General features: G+C 41.1%; 1 long non-coding RNA gene across 1 annotated transcript; it reads left to right on the top strand.

Annotated features, from left to right (window-relative positions):
• Positions 1-200: 200 nt before the first annotated feature.
• Positions 201-22,075, top strand: LOC144616275 (uncharacterized). Its single transcript, XR_013555420.2, has 4 exons — positions 201-356; positions 4,535-4,659; positions 5,824-5,955; positions 20,046-22,075. It is a non-coding gene; the product is annotated as an uncharacterized LOC144616275 (long non-coding RNA).

Below are 22,075 nucleotides of genomic sequence, written 5' to 3'. Positions count from 1 at the left end.
AGATGCATAATAATGGATATGACAGTACAATTTTGATAGATATTAAAAATGTCATCAGGTTCTTCCCCTGGCCTTTCATTCCCACTGGCATGTAAGAAAGAGTAAAGGGAGAATTTTTGTTAAAGAAATGGGGGAAAATCACACAGAGAGAAAGGCAGAGATGATCTTTGTAAGCAGACTATGAACTAAAACTGTTTTTTCCTCTCCAAATCCACAGAGGCAAGATAAACAGCACCTCTAGATATTAAGAAGAGTAAAGCAAGTTATGGGGACCCAGAGGCTAGAGAAGAATTATACGAGCTACAGACGATGCCAAAGAATTTTGGAAAATTTTGGAATTTTCAGGTCAGAAGAAGGTAACAATCAATGTGAGGCAAGTTCTGAGATGAAATGGATCTATATATGATATAGATGTGTATATATGCATATGTATATATGCATATATATATATGTATATGTATGTATGTATAGTGTATCTTTTAGGCAGACTATTTGGGGTGTCATCAACAAAAGAAAGAAGCTTAATCACTGAAGACTTTGGCCCTGTGGAGTCAAGAGTGGGGTTCTTTTGTTGACCGGGTGGCCTGGCATTGTCTTTAGGTGGAAAGGGGTCAAAGTCAATAATCCGCAGAGGGTACAGAGAAAAAAGCACGTGAGGAAGCCTGAACCCATCACAGAGTAATAAAATGTTTGTTGAGCTGAGCTATTGACCTGGCCGGTAACTGGAACAGCAGTAACAGAGAGCTTCTCAAGGTCAGTCTCAGACATAAAAAATGGTGAAGCTGGGACCCTTACAGCTTACCCACATCCCAAAGACTGATGACATAGGTTGGAGATAGGAGGAAATCACATCTAAGAATAGGTCCTAGCGTTATGCTTTCAGATACTTGCTTACAAAAGTCAGGGCTTAATTTCCTTAATTTCAAAAAATGGAATTAGTGATTAAACAAGGTGTTGTCGGGGACGCCTGGGTGGCTCAGTCGGTTAAGCATCTGCCTTTGGCTCAGGTCATGATCTCACACTTTGTGGGTTTAAGCCCCGTGTCCAGCTCTGTGCTGACAGCTCAGAGCCTGGAGCCTGCTTCGGATTCTGTGTCTCCCTCTCTCTGTGCCCCTCCCCCACTCATGTTCTCTCAAAATAAATAAATACACATTAAAAAAACAAAACAAAATGAAAAACCAAGGCGTTGTCCTACCACTTGAGGTGAGCAGCTACTGGGAATGCTGCAAATGTAAGTCTTTTCTTTTTTTTTTTGCTTAAAAATTTTTTTTTAACGTTTATTTTTGAGAGAGACAGAGTATGAGCAAGTGAGGGGCAGAGAGAGAGACGGAGATACAAAATCGGAAGCAGGCTCCAGGCTCTGAGCCATCAGCACAGAGCTGGCTGGACTTGAAGCTCGAACCCACGAACAGTAGTGAGATCATGATCTGAGCCGAAATCGATGCTTAACCGACTGAGCCACCCAGGTGCCCCAAGTGTAACTCTCTTCAATGCAGATTGATGCCATGGGTGCCTTTCACTCACAGGTCTGCTATGAAATTGCCTGTGACTATCTGTGACATTGTACTATGACCGTGGGGGCAGGGAGAGGTTTCCATAACTTCCTGGCTTTACCTGTGGAAATAATAACTCGGAGGTTAAGCATTGTCTGTAAAGTCATCTCTTATTATTCCCAAGGGAACTATGCTTTCTGTTAAAACAGCTCATTGCTTTACTGTTGAGCTGTTTCATTCATTCATTCATTCATTCATTCATTTGACATTTAATCTGGGCATTTACCATCAAACAGGCATGGTGCTTTCTCATACTTGCAGATTGCATTTGTGTGGATTCTTACTCTGTGACCGGACATGTGATACCATTTAGACAAGAACAGGATGTAAATATGGGAGTAAGATATAGATGAAACCTTTTCTTCTTAGGATGAAGGATTTTAGAGATGTAACATCAATTAATTTTTGTGAAAAGCCACAACATAAAAGGTTATCTTCCAACGAGGTGACTTGAAGAAAAAGATTTATTTATAGGTTACCAGGGCTCATGATCTGGCTGGGTAACTCATCTTCTCACAAAGAAATCTCAGGAGAATCTGCCTGGTTTCTAGTCTCATCACGTCCACAGATGGAGGACCCAGCCAACTTTATGTTTACTTTGTAAAAGTCTCTCAACCATGCATAGCTTTTCTAGAGCACAAACCTCAAAAATGCTTTCTATGCCTCCAATGCAGCATTAAGCTAAAAGAAAGCATGTAAAAAAAAAAAAAAAAAAAAAAAAAGATGAACTGCTTGGATTCTGCTTTTCTTTTCTTTTTTTTTAATAAATTTTTTTTTAAGGTTTATTTATTTTTGCAACAGAGAGAGACAGAACATGAACGGGGGAGGGTCAGAGAGAGGGAGACACAGAATTCTGAAATAGGCTCCAGGCTCTGAGCTGTCAGCACAGAGCCCGACGCGGGGCTGGAACTCACGGACTGCGAGATCATGACCTGAGCCGAGGTCGGCCGCTTAACCGACTGAGCCACCCAGGTGCCCACCCCCCCTTTTTTTTTTTTTAATTTTTCTGCTTTTCTTTTCTTTTCTTTTTTCTTTTCTTTTCTTTTCTTTTCTTCTTTTCTTTTCTTTTCTTTCTTTTTTTTTTTAATTTGGAAAACAACAATCTTTACTGGCTGAGATCAGCTGCTTGTGTCTCCCCCCCCCACCCCCCCGCCCCCGCACCCCCCGCCCACCTCCCACCCTCAGGTGCAACAATAGCCAGTGTTTACTGGGGTTATAATGTGCTAAGTGCTTGACACAGACTGAGTTATTCAATTCTGCTGACACCCCTAAGACATTGCACTATTTCTTTCCCTCTTTTATAGATGAGGACAAAGAGGTACAGAGGCCAGGTAAAGTGGCCAAGATCTCAATGCTAGAAAGTACAGTGTTGGGGTATGACCTTGGGTCCTTGGCTCCAGAGTCGGTGCTCTTGACCACCAGTCTCGGCTGGGTACAACAGGGGCAAAATGGGTGCTTATGATGTGTTAGTTCCCTCCTACGCTCGTGTCTGGATTTATCTCCAGAGGCCACCGCTGCCTTGTTAAAAATGAGAAGGGAGTTAAAGTGAAAATGTCAGAGCCAAAATGATACCTGGTATTCTTATTACTCTTTGGTCAAGGGCCCTAATGTGAATGTGTTGGGGGCTGGAGTGGGGCACAGGGCAGAGGCAGAAAACAAAGTTGTTTAGGGCAGATGTCAGCCCCAGGATATACGATCCACGCGAGCCCTCCAATTTAACAAGTAGAAGGCCTGGTCTTAGCTCATTGACTTATCTCTGACTTACCTCAACATTGACCCTGGTGGTGGAGGTGTGGTGGTGGTGAGGCAGGGAGAGAGAAAGAGAGAGAACTGAGAGCAGGATGAATTCAGATGAGATTGCTTCAAGAACAGAGACATAAGGGAAGTTCAGCATAGATGGCAATGGCAGAACGAAAGAATGTGGTGATTCTAAAGACATTTAGAAAGAAATGTCCAAAGAATGTCTCTTTTCAGACTTAGGGGCTTCGAACCTAATCACTGGGGAGGCTCGAGATAATCCTCATTTCTGTAGGGGTAGAAATGTGTGTGAGGAGCATTAGGTTAGGGCAAATGCGTTCAGTGTTTTCTGGAAAGGAGAACAAGCAGGCAACTGGGGTTTGTCTGGAGCCAGCCTCCCATTGGCAAGCTGCTGAAGGCTGATGGCATCATAGCCAGCAATGCTTCCTTCAATATCTGAGACAGAAAAGTGGCCTCACCAAAATGAAGCTTTTTGGTGGTTTCAGAAATATCCATGCCAGCCAGAAGTGAGTCTTGCACACATTACACTAATCCCTTGGCAACCACAGCCAGGACCTTCTGAAGTCTCCATTTCCTCCTGACTAGCAGGGCTAAAAACTGACATCCTGGGCTCTGAGGGAAAAGTAAAGCATTAGATGTGTTACTTTTTGTTACCCGCACAGCAGACTTCCAGTAGAGAGGTCGCACCACTATCCGCGCGTCTCAAACGTATTCATCTGCATCATCTTTCGGTGAAAAGGAAATTTTCATCGCCTGGAAAAGCCATTGTGTGACCTGCAAGGAGCTGGCCTCAAATCTGGCAAGGCAGGCTTTCAAACAAGGTTATTATCATTGAGCAAAGAAAAAAAGTCAAATGTTTGTTTTATTTCTTCATTAATATCTACAATGTTTGCCTTTTGCCATTCAGGATTTAAATAAATATACTCAGTGATGGACATTTACGTCAGTCGCTTAATTTTCTTTTCAGAGTATGAACGGGGCCGGAATGAAAGCCAACTGTTTTATCAAGGTCGTTTTTTTCCAACTGCCTCTGACAGCCTCTGATCTCCTGAATGTGCTATGCCAGGAAGAGCCAACTCCAATATTCCAAGCGTGCCTCATCGTAAGAGAAAGGAGATGTTACAGTTGTTTACAAGACTTTGCTTTAAAGGTCCTCGTGACAGGTCTGTTCTAAATAAAGCGTCTCTTTTGCTTTTCAAAATCGTTTGCATGCACTTTTTCAGGAATGAGTTTCCATACGATGTGCTGCTTGGACACTAGAAGTTATCCTTGTACAGGAACTCCGAGGCGATTTGAAGGACACATGCCCCTGCGGAGCCCTTGCTGCTCAGAGATAAAATCCCCACAGGTGAGCATTGTCCTGCCCTCCTTTTCTGGCCAGAACTCTCGGTCCTGATCCTGTCAGGTGCTTCTCTGAGGTCTGGGAACAGGTAGACAGGTGAGATGCGGCTAGAGGCCTGGTGTCATGCAAGGAACCAGGCCAGCCTTGGGCTTGATTATCCCGAGGACCAAGCCCACACTCGCCATGGACTGGATTTGAGAACGTGAGTCTTTAATGCCTGTGAGGCGTGGTTATCTTACTAGGAAGACGGAGCCAGTCACACATACTTCACAGGGTTCTGGTCAAGATTAAATTCTTCCCTTCCCTCCCAATCCTCAGTTAGGTTTGCATAACTGCTGTCCTGTTCAGGCTTCAGTCCGCAGCTGAGATGTCACCTCTTCCAGAAATCTTCCCCGTGTCTGGGTAGGAATCCTCCTATGGTCCCTGAGATCACTCTTTTCTCTGCCATAGTGCTTTTCATGCCATATCACATTGTGTCTCTTACCCATTAAACAGTAAGCTCTGTGAGGACAGGAAACGGATATATCTTGCTTATCTGATGCACGTCATAGTGTTGGGTACATGGTCAGTTCTTGATGCTTGTGGAATGGAATTGAATTAAAGGTTAGTGTACATGTGGCTATGGTGGTAGCTCTTTTCCTATCCTTGTTCTTTCTTTCTTTCTTTCTTTCTTTCTTTCTTTCTTTCTTTCTTTCCTTCCTTCCTTCCTTCCTTCCTTCCTTCCTTCTTTCCTTCCTTCCTTCCTTCCTTCCTTCCTTCTTTGTTTGTTTGTTTGTTTCTTTCTTTCTTCTTTCTTTCAAGTTTATTTGATTTTGAGAGAGCGTGCGCGCGCGCGCGCGAGAGAGAGAGAGAGAGAGAGAGAGAGGGAGAAGAGGAGGAGGGACAGAAAGAGAGATGGAGAGAGAATCCTAAGCAGGTTCCACGCTGTCATCACAGAGCCCAATTCGGGGCTTGAACTCATGGACCGTGAGATCACAACCTGAGCCAAGATTAAGAGTCACATGCTTAACCCACTGACCTGCATAGGTGCCCTCTACCCTTCCTCTTTCTTGAGCACATCACAGCTACAGGTGGACAATTAATAGTGGCCATTTGCTTCCAGGGATGGATTTCTCTTCTTCCCACATGGAGGCTTAATGCTGGAACTGTCTGATTTCTCTGTCTCCACAGGTTATTTATGCATAACATTGCTTCCTGTTTGCATCAAATAGTCTCGCTTTGGACACTTCCTGAAACTTTATTAAAAATTGACTTTTCGATGTGGCTCTGAGACTGATCCTCTCAGGAATGAGTGGTTAGATGGTAAGTCGCTGCATAAGTGGGTCTCGCTGGTGGGGAGAAGAGGAGAACGGGGCATGGGAGGGAGAGGCTGGGTTAGATTTTGGGGGTGGGGGAGAGACCAAACTGGGAAGAGATATGATACAGGTAACACTGACCTCAGCATCTGCATTTGGCAAACTAAAATATCGAAAATAAGAAGATATGGGGCGCCTGGGTGGCGCAGTCGGTTAAGCGTCCGACTTCAGCCAGGTCACGATCTCGCGGTCCGTGAGTTCGAGCCCCGCGTCAGGCTCTGGGCTGATGGCTCGGAGCCTGGAGCCTGTTTCCGATTCTGTGTCTCCCTCTCTCTCTGCCCCTCCCCCGTTCATGCTCTGTCTCTCTCTGTCCCAAAAATAAATAAAAAACGTTGGGAAAAAATTGAAAAAAAAAAAAAAAAAAAAAAAAAAAAAAAAAAAAAGAAAATAAGAAGATATGTGTCAGTTCGTCACGGGTGTTTTCTTCTGAAAAGGCTGAGGAAGAGGAAGAGGTAAGATAGAGGGTTGTAGCAAAGGGGGAATAAAAAGCTGCTAGGCCACCAGTTGACCTTAAGACCAAATGAGGCCTGTCTTGGAATAATGGTGGTGTGGGTTTTTCCCCATACTGCTTGGCCCGTAACTACCTCACCGTGACCTCACCTGTGCCTGCCCACTCCTGTCACCTGCCTCCACTGCTGACTCAGGGAAAGCTTTTTCGATTGCTGCAAAACTTGGCCGGGTTTGAAGGGTTTAGGTTCTTGGGAGAAAAAGTTCAGTTCTATTGCCAATCCTAAGTTATGGTGACCTTCTTTAATCGTAATGATTAACTTCATGGCTAAAGATCACTGAGACATGGAAATTCAAGTACCTCTCAGGCTATTTAAAGTAAGCCCTACTTCTCCCCAGGGATTACTGGGAAAGTTCACGGAGGAAAGGGAAAAGGGAAAAGGAAAATAAGTCACCATGCCCTCAGAGGATGGAAAATGAAGAAGTTTCTCTGTAGCTTAAGTTAATAAACAGAGTTCAAACCACCTACACTGAGATCTAGGTCCTCAGAAAAGGCCTAAGTTAAGGAGGAATTGAAGGTTTCAGTGACTGAGTTTAAGAGAGCTGTGGTTGAAGGGTTGAGTAGTGAGTACTCGGCTGTTGGAGTACGAACAAGGAGTATTCATTTGGGGGGTGACTGCACCCTCTCCCCCCTGACGTAAAGCGGAGGGAACGCCACCAGCCATTCACAGCTCTTGTTTGCTTGCTTTGGTTGCATTTACCAACTGTTTATTTCTATTTCTTTTTTGTTTTGTTTGTTTGTTTGCTTTTTTAGTCTTACCAGTTTTATATGTGCTACCAAATAAACTGCTTCAATATATTTGTGTCTTCCAAGGATCGTGGCTCCTCCCCAGTCCAAGAGTCACCATTGTTAGCCCTTAATATCTTCCCACCTCCACCGACTCAGGGCACCTTCCTACCTGAGACTCCTTGAGGCATCACCTTGAGATGGCAGCTTCTCTGTGCTTAAGGCAATTACATCTGGTTTCCAGTATAAACTTTCAGTGACGGCTCCTTTGGCTCTTATCAGCTTATCGCATCTGTACATCGGCTTGCTGGGTATCTCAGATCTGGGTACAGAGAGAATGGGCAGGGGTGAATGGGAAGGGAAAGGTAGTTTGGGAATCGGGAATTCTTCAGACGAAAAGTGCAGGGCTAAGTAGGCAGAATGTGCTGTGATCATCAGAACTGAGTGCCAGATGCACCCTGGAGTCTGGCCAAAGAGCACTGACAGGGGAATGTGGACCAGGCAGAAGGGAGTGACCTTTTTCTGTTTCTTCCCCCTGCCCCCCCCCCCCCCCCCATTTAAGACACAGAATATCGTATTCAAACCCATCAGAGACATGGGCCATTTGGATCATTATGTTGGGTTTCGAAGCATAGGTTGGGAATTGTATACGAGGGTGCACAGCACTGGGTACAAAGGACCACATCAGCCCACAGCTTCCCAAAGTTTAGAAGAGAATAGGCTTCCCTGGAAAGGCAGCACCTTTGTGACATCTTAATCTTCCTCAGTCTTCCCTTTAGTATTCTCTCCTTCTTCCTCACCTTCTCCTTCAGCAGAATCCACACCAACCTCCTCATAGTCCTTCAAGTTTTCCCATAGACCACAAGTCTGACTGGATATGTGCCAACTGTGCCTTTGTTCACTAGTGTGTGTGTGTGTGTGTGTGTGTGTGTGTGTGTGTGTGTGTAAGAACAAGGGGGAAGGAGAATTTTCTGATGCCCGTGAGGACATGGCTGCCCTTCAGGAAGGAGTGATCTTACTTCGAAATTCCCCCTGCCAAGTGCCTTCTCCTCTAGATAAGGAAGGTTAAATGAACATTGCTGACTACCTAGCTGGATTTTTTGTTCTCCTATAGTGAAGAAAGTATTCTAAAGCCTTTGACTGCATAGTCATTAAAAAAATACATACCACTTAAGTGATTGAGATTGAGGCGGGGGTGGGGAGGGGGGAAGATTCTCATTTATGTATACTGGAAAAAGAATCCAAGGAGGGAAAATGTCAAGGTTCTCTGTCAAGAGATGAAGACAGGAAACAGGAAAATATAAGTTCTTCATCTAAAAGGGTAGCCCTTGTTATCCCATAGCTCTCCCCAGTTTTGGGTATAAGGAGGCAAAATATGAGAGAGAAGACTGAGGGGATGAGGGAAAGACCAGAGACTCTATGTCTGTTGCATTCTCCAGGATGGACACAATCCCAGAGTGAAAATGCCGTTCTCCCAATATTGGATATAATTTGGTTGTGAGGCCTATTGCCCTATAAAGTCTCTGGGCTCCTCTGCATCAGACCTCTGGGTCCTACTACCTTGTTTTTAATTTTTTTTTTAATTTTTATTTTGAGAGAGAGAGAGAGAAACAGAGAGAGAGAGAGAGAGAGGGAATGTGCATGTGTGCACATGAATGGGGGAGAGACAGAGAGAGAGGGAGAGAGAGAATCCCACACAGGCTCCAAGCTCAGTGCTGACCCTGATGTGGGGCTCGATCTCACGATGGTGAGATCATGACCTGAGCTGAAGTCAAGAGTCAGATACTTAACTGACTGAGCCACCCAGGCTCCCCTTGTTTTTATTCTTTAGCTAATATACTTCTTAGCGCTTTGCAGTGGCTTGCTCAAGTTTATTGTTTGCCAAATAGTGGTTAACGCACTAAGTGCTTACTAAATCAGAGCATCCTTTTTAAAAAATTTTTTTAATGTTTATTTATTTTAGAGAGAGAGACAGACAGACAGAGAGCAGGGCAGGAGCAGAGAGAGGGAGACACAGAATCTGAAGCAGGGTCCAGGCTCTGAGCTGTCAGCCCAGAGCCCAACACAGGGCTCGAACCCATGGACCACGATATCATGACCTGAGCCCAAGTTGGACACTTAACTGACCGAGCCACCCAGGCACCCCCAGAGCATCCTTTTCTAACTAAATGATTTTAACTAAAATATTATATAAAATATACTTTTAAAAATTAAGCAAACCATAAATGAGAATCAGGACCAACTCTCTCCTAGTTTCTCCCATTTGTATTAAGGGTGAGGCAGACATCATGATGCTCGCTATAATGCTCCCAGCTTAAAATTTCATGTACTCAGTCAGCAAACATTCATTGTGTGCTTGGTAAGTGCTTGGCCAGTGCAGGGTGCAATGGCGTGCAAATAAAACACTCTGCTCACCCTTTTGGCACACAGGTCGGGTTGGAAGAAACACTGATTAAATAATCAAACCAGTCTATGATTCTAAATCATGATATGTGCTACAGAGGGAAAGTGTCACACACTTATATATTTCCCTGGCGAGTAGAGAAACAGGGGGCTGATTTCATAGCAATGCCAGGCCCTGGATCAAACAGGGTGGGCTTCATGGAAATCTACATCTAAAGGTTATTCTTTCTGCTATGAAGTTGGGAAGAGAAGAGCGAGGATGAACTCAACCGCTGAAGACTTGGATGGACAGTAAGAATTTTATTAGACTCAGGGCAATATTACTTTGCCCAATAAAGCTGGTGGCAATCCTCTTAATGGGTCAGTGACTATCCAAGTGAAACCGACCTAACTTTGGCTCCAAGTCTGTGAGGTCAAGGCATTTTTAAGATCCATCCTTGGAGAAAAATTAACTTTACAAAGGCTCCGCCGAGTTTCAGATGATATTAAACTGCCTTCCTTTCATTAGGAATAACATTCAATGCATTAAAATGAGCACTGGCAGTAAAAAATTTAATTAAAATAATAACTACCGTAACAGCCCAAATAAAAAAAATGATAAAAAATCTAATTAAAAGAAGAGTGGCTACACACACATATTTTAACCCTTCCGTGGGATTTTAAAAATGTCTTCCATAAATTCCCAGGAAATTAGAGTTCCAATTTTATGGCGAAAGGATACATTCTTAGTACATAAAAGTGATGATATTTTGTTTAGACTCCAGAGTTTATATATAACTTTTATTATAAGTTGAAGTGGGCATGCAGAAATTTTCATACCGAAGACAGATATGAGAAAGTTGATTTGAGGGCTAAAATCTATTACTTCCTTTATGATCCTATTCTCATAGGATCATATTTTAAATTCATCATGTGTACATTCCCCGTGTCAATTTTTCTTTTCAGGCTGAAAGAAACTTCACTTCCCCTCTCTCCTGATATCTGAGCCCATGCCCACCATCTCTCCACTGGTCACCTGTCCCTGTGTTACTTCACACACTAATCTGTATAACTTGATTTTGGAGGCCTACAGACCAATAATGCAATAAAGGAATTTGTAATTAATTTTAGTGGGAGACTCTTTACCAATATTTCCCTCTCATTCTTCATGACACTATGTCTATAAGAGGTATTGATTAGTGCTCAAATGAGGACTTAAGCCATAGCTACATACGTTAAAGTGAGTTTTTGGTAATGTCTCACGGTTCTGTTTAATAATTTCTTTAACATTAGTAGCTTTATGCTGGCCAGGCTGACAGTTTTTTTAATGTCTTTTAAGAAAAGTTTTTAAGGTTTATTTATTAACTTTGAGAGAAAGAGAGAGAGGGAGAGGGAGAACAAGCTGGGAAGGGGCAGAGGGAAGGAGAGAGAGACAGAGAGAGAGAGAGAGAGAGAGAATCCCAAGCAGGCCCCACACTGTCAGTGTGGAGCCTGATACGGGGCTTGAACTCAAGAACCATGAGATCATGACCTGAGTCGAAATCTAACGTTGGATGCTTAATTGACTGAGCCACCCAGGTGCCCCCAGGCTGACATTTTTTTAATAGGCTGAGTAATTTACTTAAATTCAGAAGGCCTGGGCATTCTCAGGAGGCCCCCAGTACTGCTGTCACTCATGCACGTTTGGCAATATCCACTGGCCTTTGCGTTCCCTGACTTCCACGCTATGTATAGAGGAGTGACTTTCTTTCCGAAAGATGGGGCGTGAAGATGGTTTCCAATTGCATGAAGACAGTAACAACAGGTTTTAAGGATTCGATCTTCACGTGGGATCCTGTTTCTTTAATCACGGGCCGTGCCTATGAATTCTGTTTCTGTTGCAGCTTGATGAAGTGTCAGACGACCAATCCACAGTAGACCTTTCTCTTCAAAGAGATTGTACGACGCTTATCGGAAAGACTCACGGGTCTTGGCTTCTGTGTCTATCTGTTCTCTCTCCCGACCAATTATCAAGCCCAGCTGTGGGAAAACATCTGCTATATCCTGTCGCTCTATATACTACTCACCAAATATTAAACTGTATCAGAAAAATGAATTGGCAGGGAGTATAGAGGTATTATTCCTTTTTTAAAAAAAATGTTTATTTCTTTATTTTGAGAGAGAGAGATGCAGAGAGAGAGAGGAGAGAGAGAGAGACAGAGAGAGAGAGGAGGGGGGTGGGAGAGAATCCCAAGCAGGCAGGTTCTGTGCTGTCAGCGCAGAACTTGACTCGGGGCTCGATCTCATGAACCATGAGATCATGACTTGAGCCGAAATCAAGAGTGGGATGCATAACTGACTGAGCCACCCAGGCGCCCCTAAGATGTATTATTTCTGTTTTATATTTTCGGTTGTGCTCTTGCCATTTACTGAAAGAAGCCGCAAGGAATAGCCAAAGCAGAGTGTTTTGGCATACTTCGCCTCGACTCTGACTAATATTACTGAGGACATTGTCCGTCATAATTCTTAGCATCCAAGTGAGTAATTTCTTTTAGACTTAAGTACCAAATACGTTTTGCTTCTCTCTAGGACATCAGTGCTTTTCTCCTCATGGACAATGCATGTAGCTGTAGTTACAGTTAACAATGTAACTGACAACATTTCCATTTTTACTTCTGGTGGCAAGTAACTTAGAAACACTTCAGAATCAAGTACTATTACTCTTTTGGACCTCTTGGCCTATAAATTGGAGTTCTAATGTTTCCCTCTGATTCTAACAATATAATCTGCTTTATATCTTTCTTGGTGTTTAATTTAATTTAATTTAATTTAAATTTTTTCTGGCATATGTTACCTTTAGGTCACCTCAGAACCTTTGTGATTTAAGGAAGATTATCAATCAGTTAATAAAAAAAAAAAAAAGCTAGAAGTTTCCAGTCATTCTCATAGGTTGTTTTCCTGCACCATTTCTGACAAATGGTCAGGGCCTGTGTGTTTTTTGGATCATCATGTCAGGAGAAGGATGCTTGGAAGAAAAAGCCAGAGTTCTCCTGACGTTGGTTTCCCCTGACATCTCCCGCTATCCAAGGCGGCTCATTTGTCTCTGAGCCAAACTGCCAGGATTCTCAGAGTCCTGCCTCCTCTTGGAAGTAAAGGGACTGAGGTTTGAAAGAGACAATTTATCTCCTCCATGGAAGCAAAAAAGACCCCTACCTTTGTGGTATAAAATGTTGGAACTTTTAGGATTAGTTTTCTTATTTCTACCATCAACCTAATTAAACAACTACATTTTGTCTGAAAGGAAGATCGGAGTTATTTTTATAGTTTCACACCTGTGCGTAGGGCTCCAGGTTTGCCAACAAAAAGAACAACAAAAAATACTGGGTGAAGTGGGACATTTGGACACGACAGATTGCAGCGCACCGTCTCCTCCTTGCCTGTGGAGGTCTGTGCTCAGTCCCGGAGTATCCTCTCCCACCACCCTGCCTTATCCATGCCCCAGGGAGTGTGACTTAAGAAGCAAAAAATAAAAAATAAATAAATAAATAAAAATAAAAATTAAAATTGAAAAAAAATTTTAAAAATACTATGACAGCAGGGGGCACCTGGGTGGCTCAGTTAGTTGGGCATCTGACTCTTGATTTTGGCTCCGGTCCTGATCCCAGGATTGTGGGATCGAGTCCTGCGTTGGGCTCCATGCTGAGCATGGGATTCTCTCTCTCTCTCTCTCTCTCTCTCCCTCTGCCTCTCTCTCCAGCTCTCTCTCGCTTCCAATTAAAGACAAAAGAACTATGGCAGGTATGAAGGGACCACAGGAGAAAGGAGAAAATTTTACATTTTAGGACCCCTGAAGGCATTGTTTTCTCTGCCTTTTAAACAAGAAGCCCTGCATTTTCCTTTTTCCTTTTTCTTTTAAATTGAAGAGTAATTGACATACAATATTGTATTAGTTTCAAGGGTACAACGTCATGATTTGATATTTATATACATTACAAAATGGTCACCACGATAAGTCTAGTTACCATCTGTCAACATACAAAGTCGTGATAATATTATTTTCTATCTTCCCTGTGCTGTGCCTTGTGGCCCTGTGTCTTATTTATTTTATGACTGAAAGACTGAACCTCTTAATCCTATTCACCTATGTCATTCATACACCCACGTCCCTCCCCTCTGGGTACCAGTTTGTTCTCTGTATCTTTGAGTCTGTTTCTGTTTTGTTTTGTTCATTTGTTTTGCTTTTTAGAGTCTACCTATAAGTGAAATCATATGGTACTTCTCTTGCTCTGTTTCACTTATTTCACTTGGCATAATATCCTCTAGGTCCATCCGTATTATCACAAATGGCAAGACTTCATTCTTTTTATGGCCAAGTAATATCCCATTGGGTATATATACCACATCTTTATCCATTCATCTATCATTGGAAGCTTAGGCTGCTTCCGTATCTTAGCTATTGTAAATAATGCTGTGATGAACGTAGAGATGCACGTCTTTCTGAGTTTGTGTTTTCATTTTCTTTGGATAAGTACCTGGAAGTGGAGTTGCTGGATCGTTTGGTATTTCTAATTTTAATTTTTGGAGGAAACTCCATACTGTTTCCGTAGTGGCTGCATGAATTTACATTCCTACTAACCGTGCACAAGGGTTCCTTTTTCTCTCCATCCTTGCCAACGCTTGTTATTTCTTGTCTTTTTGATAGCAGCAAGGTGCTCGGCATTTTCATTTTGCAGTTGGCCCAACAATTATGTAGTTGGCTGGGCCTGGGAACTTAGAAGAAAATAGAATCTCCGGCCCCATCCTAGCTCTAAATCAGAATGTTCATTTTCAAGAGTTCTAGGTAATTCACCTACACACTAAAGTTTGAGAAGCACTGATCTAGAGGTGTGCTATCCAATCTGATAGTCACTGGCCACATGTGGTTATTGAACCCTTGGAATGTCGCTAGTCCAAAGTGAGATGTGCTGAACGTGGAAAAAAGCATCCCAGGTTTTGAAAACAGAATGTAAAACATCAACAATTTTTATATCGATTAATGCTGACATGACAACCTTTTGGAGACGTTAGGCTACATAAATATATTATTTAATGTAATTTTACCTATTTCCTTTTCTTCTTTAATGTGGAAGCTATGCAACTTCGCATTGCATAGTGGTTTGCATTTGTGGCTCATATTTGTGGCTCACATTATATTTGTACTGGAAAGCACTGATTAGATCCTCCTTTCTATTTTTTTTTTTTTTTTTCCATCTCAGCCTACATAGCCTCTGTCACATTCTTTCAGGAACAGATTAAATGAGTATTATGTTAAAATGCTAAGCTAATTCCACCTAAAGTGTTAGTGTCAGTACAGTCATTTAACATGGTACCATTTCTAGATATCATTGAGTTTTAACTGGGATCTTTATGCCCTTATTCTATTGCAATGTTCTATAAGCTTAGCTTACATCAACATCCCCTGGAGGGCTTGTTAAAATGACATTCAGAGTGCTGAATCCTGTCCCCCAAAGTCCCTGACTCAGTCTGTCTGAGGCGAGGCCCAAGAATTTCATTACTAACAAGTTCCCAGGTGATACAAAAGCTGCTCGTGTGGAATCCACACTATTCTCATGGCTCCCGACCCTGGCTACAGGTCAGAATTGCCTGCGTAACTTTTGAAAATTTACTGGTGAGTGCCAAAGCCCTGCCTCCAGAAATTGTAATTTAGTTGTTTTGGAATGGGGCTCAGGTAATGATATCTATCTATCTATCTATCTATCTATCTATCTATGAGATATATATATATATATTTCAGCTACCTTTTTTTTTAAAGTTTATTTATTTCTTTATTTTTAGTAATCTCGACACCCAATGTGAGGCTCAAGCCCACGACCCGAGACTGAGAGTCACACATTCTTCTGACTGAGCCAGGCAGGTGCCCACCCCAGTAATGATATTTTCAAAAACTCCCCAGGTGATCCTGTCACGAAGCACAGTTGAGAATGAATGCTTTAATTCAAAAGCAGTAATAAGTGGGAATTATAGGCATTGAGACAGGGCCAGAGTACAGATGCTTTTCTTTTTTCTTTTCCCTTTGGGGGGATAGAGAGCATACCATATGTTCAATCTCCACCCTAACCTGATGGGACATGTAGGCTGATTTGCATCATTTTAATCTGATGGCGCTTAAGACTGGGTTCCGGGAAATATAGTGATTTGCCCACATTGCACAAGAAGATAACAAGAACTCAGTGCTTCCTTCTCTTTACTTGGAGCAGCCTGATAAGCTCCTGAGGTGTTAGGAGGCCAAGACTTGGCATCTGAAGCTTCTGTCTTGTGTTTCCCTGTGTGGCTGGCATCTCTGAAACACGTGGCCCAGGCTGTGCTGTGCGGAGGCATTTGATTCACTTCAGGGAAACTTGGCATCCAACGAAGTTACCATTTTCTTTTGTGGGTCTGATGTATTTGTCAAGAAGATACATTTATGAAATAATTTAATCTCTTGTGTTTGCCTTCAAGTGATGAGAAAAACGTGAATATGAATTCAGTTTAATGATGAATCACCAGCTTAGCCTAGACCCTGATTGGACTGACTCACTCGGTGTATGACTCATGTGTTAGTCAATTTATATTTTTTGAAGATGGATCGCTGTGACTCCTGGAAGTGTTGCATTTTCTCCTTAATTTCTGAAAACCATTATTTACACTTGATAAAAAGAAAATAAATTGTAAATGGCTAATAATGAAATATTACATGTCTATACATGTACATATACATCAAGACTTTGGCAGGGTGAAATGCTGTAGTTTCCAAGGTTACGGCTATAAGGTCAAGTAGGTTATTTGTCTTGACTAGATTAGTAGGAAATATGCTTGTTTCTTGACAAATTATTGGTGTGCTTGAGCAACCATCCCCAGGTTGTGTATTCTGAGTTGCTTCTCAGTAGTTTGAATGAGTTCAAATGATTGTTCATTCGTTCCTGGTTGTTTTGGTCCAAGGCACCAGTGGTAAAAATCCCCAGTGATTATGAGCATTAACACTGTGAGAATTTTTTTAGTTCAGGTTTCTTAAGTTTTGGCTTAGAAACTTCCATTTCTTGAGTTCTCGAGAAACTACATTTCTTGAGTTTTGTCTTAGATCACAGGGGTCCGTTCTCAATATTAAAGGCTATTCTTACTATTTCCTCTTCTCTTTTAGATACTCACAAACGAATTCCATGTTTCCTGGGTTCTACATTTACCGTCACACCATTCTCTTCCTTTCCCTTCTTTCTAGTAGAGGTCAGACTTACACTTCAAGCCAGGCACACTTACCGCTGATGTGGTGTTGCTCATGGCTCTGTTCTTTGGAACAATTACTATCTTTTACCTTGACAGTTATTCATAATACATTGAGAAGATACCTCTTCACAAACCAAATGGTAGGTTATTGGATGGCAGAAATCAATCTTGTATATCAAAGTAGCCAAAGTCATATGCTGATAATTTTAGCAGGATCCTTTAAAATGACCAGAAATACATGTCCTTTTCTTAGGACAACCCATAATATAGAAGATGTTTTAAAATATCTGATAATTCCAAATATTAGTGATGCAGAGAGAACTACATTTAAACATTTTTTAAGTTAATAAAAATGGAAATGGTTGGTTTGAATTTTGTCTCTCTTGGTTCCCTAAATTTGTATTGCTGAAGATACTATTTTTTAAGGCTATTTTTACTTTTTTTTTTTACTTTTATTTTTTATTTTTAAGGCTATTTATTTTTGAGAGAGAGGGAGACAGAGCATGAGTGGGGTAGGGGCAGAGAGAGAGAGAGAGAGAGAGGGCTCTTACTCAAGAGCAGTGAGATCGTGATCTGAGCAGAAGTCTGCTGCTTAACCAACTGAGCCACCCAGGCTCCCTGAAGATACTATCGATCAGTAAAATGTTTAAAAGAACTCTAATAGGTATGCAGAGAGCCTATGTTGTTGTTTTGTTTTTTAAAAAATAAATAACTTGGAGTTTATCTGAAAGAAGTGAGCGTGAAAGGTTTGGCAAACAACTTCAAAACAAGCCGATGTAAATAATTTGTGAAAATAGTCTGCTAAAACTATCTGGAAAAATTTTAAAGTCTGTCTAAGACCTATATAACTGTGTACACAGGCAGGTATCTTTAATTTTCCCAAAGTGATTTTTGGTATATTTGTTTTCTGGTCTATAATAGTCAGAGACTTTTAACTGCAAATAACAGAAACCTAATATAAACACTTGAAGGCAGAAAAATAAATGTTAGGAATGCAGGGTCCCAAGTTTGTTCTCAGAGCTCTGTCTTCTTCTCTTGACTTTTTTACATATTGGCTTTATTTTCATCTATGATCTAAATAAGATGGCTTCTTTTTTAATGGTTAAGAAAGATGGCTATAGGCCACCCCAGATTTCATTTTTCTTATAACTTGCCACCCTAGAGGGAGGAGACTCTTTCTCATACTACTTCTATGTAGGAAATCTCAGAGAAGAGTGCAGTTGATCCCGCTTGGCCCATAGATCTATTCCTGAATCAATCATAATGGAAAGGGGAAGGCTCACTCTGGTGTCTCCTACTAGAGACCAAGAATGGGTAGGGTCAGCCTCACTAAAACCACATAAACCATACTCCTTTAAGGAAAAATGTGTACTGTTATTGGAAGAAAAGAGAGAGCTGGGTTAGATAGACAAGATACAACAGATGTCCACTATTAGGCCACTTTATGTTTTTTTTGTTTTTATAAGCTGTAATTTAGTGATTTTTACATATGTTTTTGAGTGTATGAGCGTTTTTGTGTGTTCAGTTTTTTTTTTTTTTTGTTTAAAATACATGCTCATATTCTTTAAAGGAAAGTTCAGTTTTTACTGGGAAACATATTAACTTACATCCAGAGCTCAGCAGGTCTCCAGAGTTTGTCCTTGGCATTGCTTTGGAAGCTCTGAACTGTAAATAATCTGGTTAATAACCACATGGAAATAGAGAAGAAAGAAATGGAAATGCAATGTATAAAGGGAGAAATAATTCTTCAATTGTTTCTACAACACTGCCTTACAAAAAGTCCCAAATGTGGGCAAACACTTCCCCGCTATTGCATAAGTCCCCAGGAAGCCTGCTTGTTCCCCCTCCTAATATAACCACCATCCTGACTTCCAAACCCATAGATTAGTTTGCCTGCTTCTCAATTTATGTAAATGAAATCATGCAGTATGTACTCTTTTGTGTCTGGTTTACTTCACTCAGTATTATGCTTGTGACATTTCTCTATGTTGTTGAGTGCAGTTTGGTCCTTTTCATTACTCTTTGGTATTTCATTGTAGGCATATTTCACATTTTATTTAACATTCTGTTGTTGATGGATATTTGGGTTGTTTCCAGTTTTGGGCTACTATGAAAAGTATTGCTGTATGGGAAGCATATGTATACTTTTCTTTTGCTTATATACCTAGAAAAGAATTTGCTGGATCATAGTATATTAATATATTTAGCATTAGTAGATGTGTCAAATTTATTTTCAAAGTGATTTGTGCCAGTTATACTCCTACCAACAGTTAATGAAAATTCGAATTGTTTTCACATACCTACTAACATTTGATATTATCAGAGTTTTAAATTTTAGCTATGTTGAAGGATTTACATATTTTTTTTTTATTGTGATTTTAATTTGCATTTCCCTGATGACTAATGTGGTTGGGCATCTTTTCATGTGTTAATTTCATTTGTTTATTTTGTCCCTTGGAGTGCTTGTTCAAGTCTCTTGCGCATTTCTTACTGGGTTCTCTTTTTCATATGGATTTGTAGGAATTCTTTATAAACTCTGGACAAAAGACTACACAAACATACACTCATATTTGTGGCTTGTTTTTTCAAGTTTTTTTTCACACTTTTTCATAATTTTTTCACAGGTATCATTAAATGAAGGGAAATTCTTATTTTACTAGATTTCAATCTACCACTCTTTTCTTTTATCAGTAGGTGCTTTGTACATCTTTAAGATTCTTTCTTGGGTATTCTTGGGCCTTTGCATCTCCATATACATTTCACAATCAGCTTGTCAATTTCCATAAAAAGCTTGCTGGTGTTGGGATTGCTTTGAATCAAAATTTTTGGAAGATCTCTCTTAGGAAGTCATGTTTAGACTGAGGCTTGAAGGATTAAAAGGAGCCAGTTATGTAAGGAGAAGGTGGGGAGAAAGAATTTTCTAGGGCAAAGAAAACATAATGTGCAAAGGTTCAAAGTATAATAAAACTTAGCAAAGTTGAGAAACTGAAGGTGACCTGTGTGGCTGAAGAAAAGGGACTGACTGGGGTGTTGTGAGTCAAAGCTCAGATCCTACAGTTTTAAAGGTAATGGTAAAGGATTTGATTAACAAGCGATTAGGAGAGACTAAGAAATTGTTGCTATTTTTTTTATAAGATTTTACTTTGGCATTTACTCAATTCTCTGTTGTTTTTTTTTTATAGGTCATTTAATTTGAAAAGCCCTCAGAAATTTACAAAGCTATAATTTGATTCTCTTTGAATGAAAACAAAAGTGTAACGTGAGCTTCGTTGGATTCCATGACTCAAATTTGGGCTGAATACATCCATGGGTACTTTCTGAACCCATTCAACTCCCACTATCCCTTGTATTAGAACTTAGTGCACTAAACCATTTCTTTGAAAACTAGGCAAAAATGTACCCCATGTGACTCAGTATATGTTCATTTCACGTCTACTTTCATTCTTCTTTGTTCACTGGGAAGAATCACAAAAGAGATGAGTCAACAGTAAATGCAGGAGTGTGAATCTGTGCCCATTATCCTCAAGCATCCATAGAAACACTTGTAGCTTAGAACTCTTATCAAAAGGCCTTTTGTTATTTCAAGGGCAGCGCTAACATGCACAGTGACTATATGTTTTTGAATGCTTCAAAGAATCTTTTCTATTCTCCAGTAAGAATACAGCTGCCTTAGCAATTGTAACACCACTTCATGTATAAAATGCTCTCCAAGTGAGTCCACACCATTATATTTATGTCAAAATGGTCAACCTTTACAATAGTACTTTGTATCAGAGTGATTACACATGGCTCTAGAAAGTGAATTCTTGTTACTTTGTCTTACTGCCATAAAAAGAACACAGTTCAATAAATAGTCCAGTAGGTTTAAGGACAAGTTACATTGTTAAACTCTTTTGAGGATGTAGAGATGATGGAGGCTGGAAAATGAATTGTAAAGGCCTTACCCATGCCTGAGCACAGGGGGGTGGGGTGCTCTTACGGAAAATGCTGAAGGACAGAGTGGGAGAAAATTGAAGAAAAAGACACAATTGGGGAGAATTTAATAAGCAGGAGTGAGCTATAAATAAAAGTGTTGTTAATCCTTGCTTTTCGCAGCTCTGCTCTGCCTTGAAGCCCTGGCCTCACCAACTGGTGTGGTCTGGAAAAGTCTTGTCCTTTGAAGTCACTTACTGAGTAGGCTGGGGTACATTTCTTCAGAGTACATAGTTAATTCTGGCTCTGAGCTCCACTGTGAGCTCCTGAGCCCTTGTTAGGGTCTAGTCTCTTTTCTGAGGGTATGATCATGTTCCCCAAATTCTCAGTTATAGTCTGGGCTCCATAACCAATGGGGCAGCCTCCTGGAACTCCCATGTTTCTTCCTGCTTGGTTTCTGAATGTGCTTCTGGCAAGAGACTTTCCTCCTGTAGCCCAACTGCCAGGCCTAGGGCCCCTCAGGAATTGGCACTGGCATATCATCCATAGGTTGTCAACTTTCTTGGGCACAGATGTGGATGGTAGGCTTACCATCCTAGCAGTAGGGCCAGTCTAGCTACTTCATTTGTCCCTTAGCTATCATCCCACTTTGAGTTCTCTTTTCATTCCTTAACCGGCTGTGAAGAAGCGTCCTTCAAATTATCCTCACTTCTATAGGTAGTTATGCTGGAGTGAGAGTTGCCTTTTTGCCTTTCAGAGTTCCACCATACATTTGACAAATGGTTTCTATATATCCCTAGTCTCCCATTGCTTTTGATCCAAGGCCTCGTTATATGGAAAAAAATGGAAGGCTGATGTCCATCAGGTTCATAGTTCTTATGAACCCATCTTCCAAAGGAATCTGGCCTCAGAGAACTATCAAGCTTACTGACATCTTAAAACACCATATGGAAGATACTGTCTCTCAGAGTTAGTGTTTGTCCTGCCTGCTATTGCATATACTATGAATCAGTGAATAGGACACAACACTATTCTTCTAGTGACGGAAGACACAGGTTTGTGTACAAGGGATGTAAGTTGAAGTGGTTCCTTACATGAAGTTCCTAATGATATACCACCTACACCTAGATTTCATCTAATCTCTGTAACTCTGGGCTCACTTGACTTAGAGATTTCAGATCCTAAGAGACCTATGTGTCTATCAGAAACACAAGGGTATTTCCACCAGATTGAAAACTGAGACTATCACCTGCCTATCTGGGCTCTTTTTTTTTTTCATGGTTTTTTTCCCCAGTTTTAT

The sequence above is a fragment of the Panthera onca genome, chromosome B2 (genome assembly GCF_046562875.1).
Source record: "Panthera onca isolate mPanOnc1 chromosome B2, mPanOnc1 haplotype 2, whole genome shotgun sequence".
NCBI lineage: Eukaryota > Metazoa > Chordata > Mammalia > Carnivora > Felidae > Panthera > Panthera onca.
The sequence above is the reverse complement of the archived record's forward strand: the minus strand, read 5'-3'. Positions and strand labels throughout refer to the sequence as shown.